Raw genomic sequence first — 11,217 nt, forward strand, 5'->3', positions numbered from 1 at the left:
ATGTAGTTTTGCAACAGCTGGAGGCACCCTGGTTGGAAAACACTACAGTAGACCATTATTCCATGCAACTGGGTCAGAACTAAGAATAATCCAAAAATGTTTACTTTAAAGAATAGAAGACAATAATAATAATAATAATAATCTCTTACTTTGTATAAGTTACTCAACATACACCAAACCAGCAGTTGATAAATAGACCATAGACCACAGACCAGTATAACCAACAACAGCTCTATACAAGGTTCAAATAATTGTACCACACTATGACTACACATTACCTCCACATAGTAACAGGATAATATTACCATACAAATACTGAATAAACCCCTTTACACAGAAGTTAGTGCCTCAGCTCTACACAGGCTCTACAGACCATATAAGAGATTACATAAAGTTACATCAGGTGACGTCTTCTCTGATCGGTGTCAGTCAATTTCCTTTTCTTATCCATCCGGCCCAGACCGTCATGACTATTTCTTCCAGCCACAACTCCACAGAACCTGCCAAACAAACATTTAAGACTCTGCACTTTTCCAGCGCTTATAGCGCTCAGTATAGTGGGTAGAAAAGTGGGTTGGGGGGAAGAGTAGGTAGCCCCCCCTCCTTTAGGCAGTTGGTCACTCAAGGGGGTAGACAGGTCCCTTTACATCGTTTCCCCCATCACACAGGTAAAGCCCACAGTGGCTAGGTAGGGAATACCCCTATAAGATAGGATACCCAAGCAGATCGATAATGTACCTAGTAGGTGATGCCTCCAGGTAGGTAATATCCCCAGTAGGTAGTAGTTGATGCCTCCAGGTAGGTCGTATTTATTGCCCCCAGTAAGCATGTAGTAGGTAATGCCCCCAGTAGGTATGTAGAAGGTAATGCCCCCAGTAGGTAGTGCCCCCAGATAGGTAATGCCCCCAGTAGGTAGTTTCATCAGGTAGGTAATGCCCCCATTAGGTAACGTTTTTTTGATGGAATAAATCACCCCGTTTTTCACTTTATGGAGTACTGCACTGGCTTTATTTTTCTAGATAGATAGATAGATATGAGATAGATAGATAGACAGATAGATATGAGATAGATAGATAGATAGATAGATATACAGCAACAGAAGAATGCAGCAGGACACTGCCAGCACAAAGATATAGGTGCAACATGAATATGCAGTTAAAACATGAAGAGCTATACAGCTATGGTGTAATAGATGCAAATGTGAAACTATGAAATAGTGAGGCACTTAGGGGGAGATGTATCAATGTTGTTGTTGGTAGACGTTTTTTGTAGATCATTTTGGTTGGTCTAAATTTGGAGCAATTTCTCCAAATTTATCAAACTTGTGCAAGCCCCATGATAAATTTCGTGCAATGGTCTAAATCTCCACAAAGTTCTATTTGTAGACCTGATCTACACCTCACAGGAATAGTGGTGTATCCTGGACGCTGGGCTTTCGTTCTATTGTTTTTCAGGATTTCACTGAGGTTTTTTGGGGGGGAGATTTATCAAAAACTGTACAGAGAAAGAGTAGTGCAGTTGCCCATGACAACCAATCAGATTGCTTCTTTACAAAAATGAAAGGAGCAATCTGATAGGTTGCTATGGGCAACTGCACCACTCTTCCTCTACATAGGTTTTGATTAATCTCTCCCCTTGTGTTTTTTCTTGCATTTTTGCTGGTGTGCGGAAACAAACATTTTTGTACCCTGTGTGCATTTTTTTCACTGCAGGTACTACTCCATGGGTCGGATGCAGAGCGCCAGCCCCACAGGGTGTAAGGAGGTGAGGAGTGATGTATAGCATATACATATACAGGGTGGAGAGCATCACTACTTACCTCCGCCCACTGTATAGTATACAGGGGGCATAGTGTATCCATGTATACTATACAGGAGCCCAGCAAGGAAAGAATTAACCCACACTGCAGCTCTGAGTTAAATCTTTGTGCGCTCTCCTGTATATACAGCCATCTATAGATGACTGTATATACAGGATACAGTAGGCAGACAAGAACAGTTGGAGGCTCCCTGTTACACACTGCAGTATGGGCGCACTCACCAGGTGAGATCGCAAATGATGTCCTAACCTTTTTTTTTTTCTCTTTTCAGATACGTGAATGGGGAGGACTACGTCAGATTCAGTGTATTGCGATGATGACCAGCTTTTTTTTAATGTCAATAAAAGGTTTAATGAGGGCTGTGTGGGGAGTGTTTTTTTTTATATACATTTTTTTTCAATGCCTGGCTTAGCGTTAGCCACAAAAACAGCTAGCACTAACCCCCTATTATTACCCCGTTACCCACCGCCACAGGGTTGCCGGGAAGAGCCAGTACCAACAGGCCTGGAGTGTCAAAAATAGCACTCCTGGCTGGGGTTATTTAGGTTGGGGAGAGCCAGTAACAATGGTCCTCGCCCACACTGGTAACGTCAGGCTGTTGTGATTGGTTGGTATCTGACTGACACTGAAAATATGGGGAACCACACACTTTTTTTTATTACAAAAAAAAAACAACACATAGGCTTCCCCATATTTTCAGTGTCAATCAGACACCAACCAATCAGCAACAGCCTGACATTACCAGAATGGGCAAGGACCATTGTTACTGGCCCTCCCCAGCCTAAATAACCCCAGCCTGTTACCGCCTATGCCAAGGAGCGCTATTTTTGATGCTCCGGGCCTGTTGGTACCGGCTCTTCCCGGCACCCCTGTGGCGGTGATAATTGTGGGGTAATAATTGGGGGTTAGTGCTAGCTGTTTTCGGGGCTAACGCTAAGGCCAGCTTAGTAATAGATTCCGTCTACAATACGGCTTCCACTACTAAGCCTGAAATTTCAATTATAAAAAACACAACACATGAAATAAAAAATGTATTTAAAAAAACACTCCCCCACAGCCCTCGTTAACCCTTTTATTGACATTAAAAAAATGCTAGTCATTGTCACACTCCACCGAATCTCAGGTAGTCCTCTGCATTCACTTATCTGAAATGACAATAAAAACACGAAAAATGGGTCAGTACATTTTTGGCGCTCTCCCCTGGGGAGAGCGCACATAATGCAGTGTGTTCCTAAAGAGGGAGCCTCCAATTTTGTTGCTAAACTACAACTCCCATCATGGGGGCTGTAGGTAAACAACAGCTGGAGTCTCCCAGTTTGGGAACACACTGCCAGAAAGGCTCTGTTCCCATTATGCAAAACGCATAATGAGAACAGAGCCATACTTACCACCCTGGCTTCAGGCCTGGACTGTGAAGCTCCGCCCCCTAATGATGTCATCACTAGGGGGCAGGGGCGGAGAAGTTGCAAGGGGTCTCAAGAGTGCGACCCCTGAGATCCGTCAGTCTGCCCTTGGACTACTACTCCCATCATGGGAAATGTTGTGTCCCATGATGGGAGTAGTTGTAGTACCACAGTGCTGAGGGATGGCTCTTACACATCCCCCAGCTGTGAAACTGTATTGTGACTGTTAGGACTACTACTCCCATCATGGACAGGCTCTGTCCATGATGGGAGTTGTAGTCCTCGGGCTGAAGGACAGATCGCAGCAGGTCATTCTCCAGAGACCCGCTGCGATCTGCATTTACTAACTTAAAAAGCCAGCGGTACATGCGGCAACACTGCACTCCCTGCCGCCTCCTGTATACAGATGTCACGATTCATAATCCCCGCCGCCGGGAGACCGGAGCTCTGATTGGTGGAAAGCTATTCACCACTATACACCAATCAGAGCTCCTGTCTTCTGGCGGGGATTATGAATTGTGACAGGTCTATACAGGGGAGCAGGTGGACCCGCTTCTACAGTATATAATTGTTATGTGTACTGTACCCCCCCCCCAGACTAATACTGACCCCTTCTATAGTGAGCGCTGGGACCGCTGTGTGATTGACAGGTCCCCAGCGCAAGTGTCCGGCCCCACTGACCTTTATATGTAATAAATCTTTATGATACACACTGCCCGTCCTCCTCTTCATTCTTCTGATACCGGAGACGCGCGGCTTCTGTATCATAGTCTATAGACAGAGCGCCCCCTCCCTGCCTCCACACTGCACGGGGCTGGGGCCAGACAACGGTAGGGGGCGCTCTGACTATAGTGAAAGCAGAAGCCGCGCGGCTCCGGTATCAGAAGAATGAAGAGGAGGACGGGCAGTGTGTATTATAAAGATTTATAACATATAAAGGTCAGTGGGGCCGGACACTTGCGCTGGGGACCTGTCAATCACACAGCGGTCCCAGCGCTCACTATAGAAGGGGTCAGTATTAGTCTGGGGGGGAAATACACATAACAATTATATACAGTAGAAGCGGCTCCACTCGCTCCCCTGTATAGACCTGTCACAATTCATAATCCCCACCAGAAGACAGGAGCTCTGATTGGTGTATAGTGGTGAATAGCTTTCCACCAATCAGAGCTCCCCTCTCCCGGAGGCGGGGATTATGAATTGTGACATCTGCATACGGGAGCCGGCGGTAGCGCAGTAGAGCCGCATGTACCGCCGGCTTTTTAAGTTAATAAATGCAGATTGCAGCGGGTCTCTGGAGAATGACCTGCTGCGATCTGTCCTTCAGCCCCAGGACTACAACTCCCATAATGGACAGAGTCTGTCCATGATTGGAGTAGTAGTCCTAACAGTCACAATAGAGTCCCACAGACGGGGGATGTGCGTCTCTCAGTGCTGCAGTACTACAACTACTCCCATTATGGGACAGATTCTGTCCCATGATGGGAGTAGTTGTAGTACTGCAGTGCTGAGAGACGGCTCCTGCTTCCCCCACCTGCATCTTCCACCGTATGCCATTTTCTACGAGTCCTTGCTAGCACTCTTAGGTTTAGACTACTTTTCTTGCAAAAAAGCGCAATTGCGCAAAAAAAACATCTACTTTTTTTTTTGCGCAATTGATAAATACCAGTCCACTGGATTAGGTGGTGTACTGTAGACCAAACTGGTGACAACTTTAGAAAACTGTCCACCAAAAAAAACGCAGCTCTATGCAAAAAAAGCGCAATTGCGCAAAATTTGTAGTCGTGAAAAATGGTCTAAATGCAATGATACATCTCCCCCTTAGCTCGCAAATTTGTCTCCGCCGGCGGTCAAATAGCTTGGACCGTCCCACCGCGATAAGGTGGCCTCCCTTGGCACCCCACCCACCTCTATCAGGTGTGTATATAAGGTGTCTTGGATGTTCCAGACCCTGACATGCTTACTGAACTGTTCACACAGAGGCATATTCACAGTGTAGGGTCCGTCCCAAGGAGGCCACCTTATCGCGGTGGGACGGTCCAAGCTATTTGACCGCCGGCGGAGACAAATTTGCGAGCTAAGTGCCTCACTATTTCATAGTTTCACATTTGCATCTATTACACCATAGCTGAATAGCTCTTCATGTTTTAACTGCATATTCATGTTGCACCTATATCTTTGTGCTGTCAGTGTGCTGCTGCATTCTTCTGTTGCTGTATATCTAGCCTAGTAGCATGCACCTGTAGGCCAGGTCCATATAATAGTTTGGTATCAACTAAAGTGCTGGCTGACTTATTCTTTGTCTAGATAGATAGATAGATAGATAGATATGAGATAGATAGATAAACAGATAGATATGAGATAGATATAAGAGAGATATGAGATAGATAGATAGACAGATAGATATGAGATAGATATAAGAGAGATATGAGATAGATAGATAGACAGATAGATATGAGATGGATAGATAAATAGGTGATAGATATGAGATAGATAGATAGATAGATAGATAGATATGAGAGAGATAGATAGACAGATAGATAGATAGATAGATAAAGTAAATATATGCAGCACACCAATATCCGTGAATCAAACTAGCAGTGTTTTCTTCCATGATGCAGTAGACAATGTTTCGGTGATCTCTCATCACCATTTTCAAGTCTTGAAAATGGTGATGATGAGAGATCACCGAAACGTTGGTGAAAAATGAAAGGAGCGATCTGATTGGTTGCTATGGGCAACTGGGCAATTTTTCCTCTGCACAGGTTTTAATAAATCTCCCCCTAAGTGCTTGCACCATCTACAAGTCTGAAGTATTGTCTGGAGGTGCTGCTTTTATTTGGACTAGATAGATAGATAGATAGATAGATAGATAGTAGATTGATATGATATAGATAGATAGATAGATAGATATGAGATAGATATGAGATAGATAAATAAATAGATAGATATGAGATAGATAGATATAGATAGATAGAATATAGATAGATATGATATAGATAGATAGATATGAGATAGATATGAGATAGATAGATAAATAGATAGATATGAGATAGATATGAGATAGATAGATAGAATATAGATAGATATGAGATAGATAGATATAGATAGATAGAATATAAAAAGATATGAGAGAGATAGATATATATGAGATAGATATGAGAGAGATATGATAGATAGATAGATAGATAGATATGAGAGAGAGATGGTAGATACATAGATATGAGATAGATAGATAGATATGAGATAGATAGATATGAGATGGAGAGATCGATATGAGATAGATAGATAGATATGCGATAGATAGATAGATAGATATGAGATAGATCGATATGAGATAGATAGATAGATAGATAGATATGAGATAGATAGATAGGAGATAGATAGATAGGAGATAGATAGATAGATAGATAGATAGATAGGAGATAGATAGATAGATAGATAGATAGGAGATAGATAGATAGATAGATAGGAGATAGATAGATAGATATATAGGAGATAGATAGATATGAGATGATAGATAGATAGATAGATATGAGATAGATAGATATGAGATAGATATGAGATAGATAGATATGAGATAAATATGAGATAGATATGAGATAGATAGATATGAGACAGATAGATATGAGATAGATATATAGATAGATATGAGATAGATAGATAGATATGAGATGATAGATAGATAGATAGATAGATAGATAGGAAATAGATAGATATGAGATAGGTAGATAGATAGATATGAGATAGATAGATAGATAGATAGATATGAGATGATAGATAGATAGATAGGAGATAGATAGATATATATGAGATGATAGATAGATAGATATGAGATAGATAGATAGATAGATAGATAGATAGATAGATAGATATGAGATAGATAGATAGATAGATAGATATGAGATAGATAGATATGAGATAGATATGAGATAGATAGATAGATATGAGATAGATAGATAGATATGAGATAGATAGATGGAGATGAGATAGATAGATAGATAGATAGATATGAGATAGATAGACAGATATGACATGATAGATAGATAGATAGATAGATAGATAGATAGGAGATAGATAGATAGATATGAGATAGATAGATAGGAGATGATAGATAGATAGATAGATAGATAGGAGATAGATAGGAGATAGATAGATATGAGATAGAGATCGATATGAGAGAGATGGATAGATACATATGAGATAGATACATAGTTTTGCAACAGCTGGAGGCACCCTGGTTGAGAAACAATAAGATGGAGGTAAATAAACACATCTCATTGTCTCTTAAAGGAAAAGTCTCATGCTCAAAATCTTTCCCCTTAAGCTTTACATCGCGAGGTGGGGGGGGTCCGACTGCTGGGGCCCCCTGCGATCTCCTGTTTGGAGCCCCCGTGCACTAGCACAAGAGCGCATCACGACCTTCGCCTGAAGCGGAGGCCGCCACGCCCCCTCCATATAGTTCTATGGGAGAGCCGCGCACTTGTGCTAGTGCATGGGGGCTCCAAACAAGTGATCGCAGGGGGCACCAGTGGTTGGACCTCCCGCAATCTAAAACTTCGGATAGGGGAAATGTTTTTGAGCATGAAACTTATCCTTTAATCAGGGTGCCTCTAGCTATGGCAAAACTACAACTCCCACCATGTCTACATTGCCAAAGGCATGCTGGGAGGTGTAGTTTTGCAACAGCTGGAGGCACCCTGGTTGAGAAACAATGAGATGGAGGTTTTTAGGCACTCTCTCATTGATTCTTAACCAGGGTGCCTCCAGCTGTGGCAAAACTATAACTCCCAGTATGCCCACATTGTGTAGTATGGGCTAGCCAGTTCAGAGGACACTGAGCTGTACCCACTGCCCTGGGTGCTATATATATATATATATATAGCAGGTACCTCACACAGCTTAGCAGTATATCACTCTATACCAATGTCTGTGCTGTGCCCTCCGGCAGCATCATACTGCATATACTACTTTGTATATAGTATAGGCCAGACAGGTCATAGGGCACAGCACAGACTGACATTACATCATGCATGCTGCCAGGCCCGGCCACAGTCACTGGGACTTCAGGACGGGCTGACCTCCTACTGACCTGCTGCTTTTTACAAAGATGCCGACACCATTACAGGGGGATCCTGGAGCTCCTCTTACAGGTGGGGAGGCAGAGCCACAGAGGGTGTGAGGCAGGGGCGGACACAGACAGCAGAGGGCCCTTGTGCAAAGAATGTGCCTGGGCCCCCCCCCCCCAAAAAAAACATCAATTGTTCAGGACCCCCCCCCTCCATGTGTCACTTACTCAGGTGGACTCCCATATGTCACTTGCTCGGGAGGACCCCCCCCCCTGTATAAGTTTCTAATTATTTATTAAGGCCTCCCATATGCCGCAGCTCATTCAAGCCCCCCCACATTAGGTAGCATAGATTCCCAACATTAGGTAGCATAGATTCCCCACATTAGGTAGCATAGTTTCCTCACATTAAGTAGCATAGTTTCCCCACATTAGGTAGCATATATTCCATACATTAGGTAGCAGTTTCCCCACATTAGGTAGCATATATTCCCTACATTAGGTAGCAGTTTCCCCACATTAGGTAGCATAGTTTCCCCACATTAGGTAACATAGTTTCCCCAAATTAGGTAGCATAGTTTCCCCACATTAAATAGCACAGATTCCCCACATTAGGTAACATAGTTTCCCCACATTAGGTAGCATAGTTTGCCCACATTAGGTAGCACAGATTCCCCACATTAGGTAACATAGTTTCCCCACATTAGGTAGCATAGTTTCCCTACATTAGGTAGCATAGTTTCCCCACATTAGGTAGCACAGATTCCCCACATTAGGTAACATTGTTTCTCCACATTAGGTAGCATAGTTTCCACACATTAGGTAGCACAGATTCCCCACATTAGGCAACATAGTTTCCCCACATTAGGTAGCATAGTTTCCCCACATTAGGTAGCATAGTTTCCCCACATTAGGTAGCACAGATTCCCCGCATTAGGTAATATAGTTTATCCACATTAAGTAGCATAGATTCCTCACACAGGGATGTGGAAATTCTATCGCCCGACGCCCAGGACAAGTAGTTTTGGGCGCCGGGCAGGTGAATTGTTTATAGATTTAGGCCTGTATCGGGCTAGCAGGGACAGACCAACTTCCCCAATATTTTTCTTTACTGCCGGTGTGAGGCGCAGGAGCGGATGCAAGTATGGAGGGGGCAGCGGGGGCCCCCAGCTGACCGCAGAGTCCGAGGTCGCACGTTCGCATTACATAATTGAGCCACGCCCCCTTATCTAATCCTCCCGGAGGATGGAGGACGCAGCTACACATAACAAAAGAAGACAGGGGGAGAGAAAGGATGTCCACAGCTCGGCACACAGCTCCTCCCCGCACACAGCTCTATCCCTCCCCCCGCTCTTTCTTCACAGGACCTAATCCACCACGGGGAGGTTGCATGTTTGTACGGGGAAAACAGAGCGGGTGAGGGGAGAGAGGAGAGGACGTCCGGTGTGAGGGGAGATTTTCAAACCCATGTAACCTCACACCGGCCGGGACTACAGCTCTGATGTCCACTCATGGTGGCTCAGGTGAGGAGGCAGAGAATGCAGGTGGCGGGGACAGGAAGGGTGGTTGTATATGTATGGTGTGAGTGTATGTGTGTATAATGTCTGTGTGTGATGTGTATGTAATGTATAATGTGTGTATGATGTCTATGTGTGATGTGTATGTAATGTATAATGTGTGTATAATGTGTGATGTGTATGTAATGTATGATGTGTGTATGATGTCTGTCTGTGTGTGATGTGTATGTAATGTATAATGTGTGTATGATGTCGATGTGTATGTAATGTATAATGTGTGTATGATGTCTGTGTGATGTGTATGTAATGTATAATGTGTGTATGATGTCTATGTGTGATGTGTATGTAATGTATAATGTGTGTATGATGTCTGAGTTATGTGTATGTAATGTATAATGTGTGTATGATGTCTATGTGTGATGTGTATGTAATGTATAATGTGTGTATTATGTCTATGTGTGATGTGTATGTAATGTATAATGTGTGTATGATGTCTATGTGTGATGTGTATGTAATGTATAATGTGTGTATAATGTCTGTGTGTGATGTGTATGTAATGTATAATGTGTGTATGATGTCTATGTGTGATGTGTATGTAATGTATAATGTGTGATGTGTATGTAATGTATAATGTGTGATGTGTATGTAATGTATGATGTGTGTATAATGTCTGTGTGTGATGTGTATGTAATGTATGATGTGTGTATAATGTCTGTGTGTGATATGTATGTAATGTATGATGTGTGTATAATGTCTGTGTGTGATGTGTATGTAATGTATGATGTGTGTATAATGTCTGTGTGTGATGTGTATGTAATGTATGATGTGTGTATAATGTCTGTGTGTGATGTGTATGTAATGTATGATGTGTGTATAATGTCTGTGTGTGATGTGTATGTAATGTATGATGTGTCTATAAGGTCTGTGTGTGATGTGTATGTAATGTATGATGTGTGTATGATGTCTGTCTATGTGTGATGTGTGTATGTAATGTATACTGTGTGTATGATGTCTGTCCATGTGTGATGTGTGTATGTAATGTATACTGTGTGTATGATGTCTGTCTATGTGTGATGTGTATGTAATGTATACTGTGTGTATGATGTCTGTCTATGTGTGATGTGTATGTAATGTATAATGTGTGTATGATGTCTGTCTATGTGTGATGTGTATGTAATGTATGATGTGTGTATGATGTATGTCTATGTGTGATGTGTGTATGTAATGTATACTGTGTGTATGATGTATGTCTATGTGTGATGTGTGTATGTAATGTATACTGTGTGTATGATGTCTGTCTATGTGTGATGTGTATGTAATGTATACTGTGTGTATGATGTCTGTCTATGTGTGATGTGTATGTAATGTATACTGTGTGTATGATGTCTGTCTATGTGTGATGTGTGTATG

This window comes from Hyla sarda, unplaced genomic scaffold (assembly GCF_029499605.1).
Source record: "Hyla sarda isolate aHylSar1 unplaced genomic scaffold, aHylSar1.hap1 scaffold_582, whole genome shotgun sequence".
NCBI classification, from domain to species: Eukaryota; Metazoa; Chordata; class Amphibia; order Anura; family Hylidae; genus Hyla; species Hyla sarda.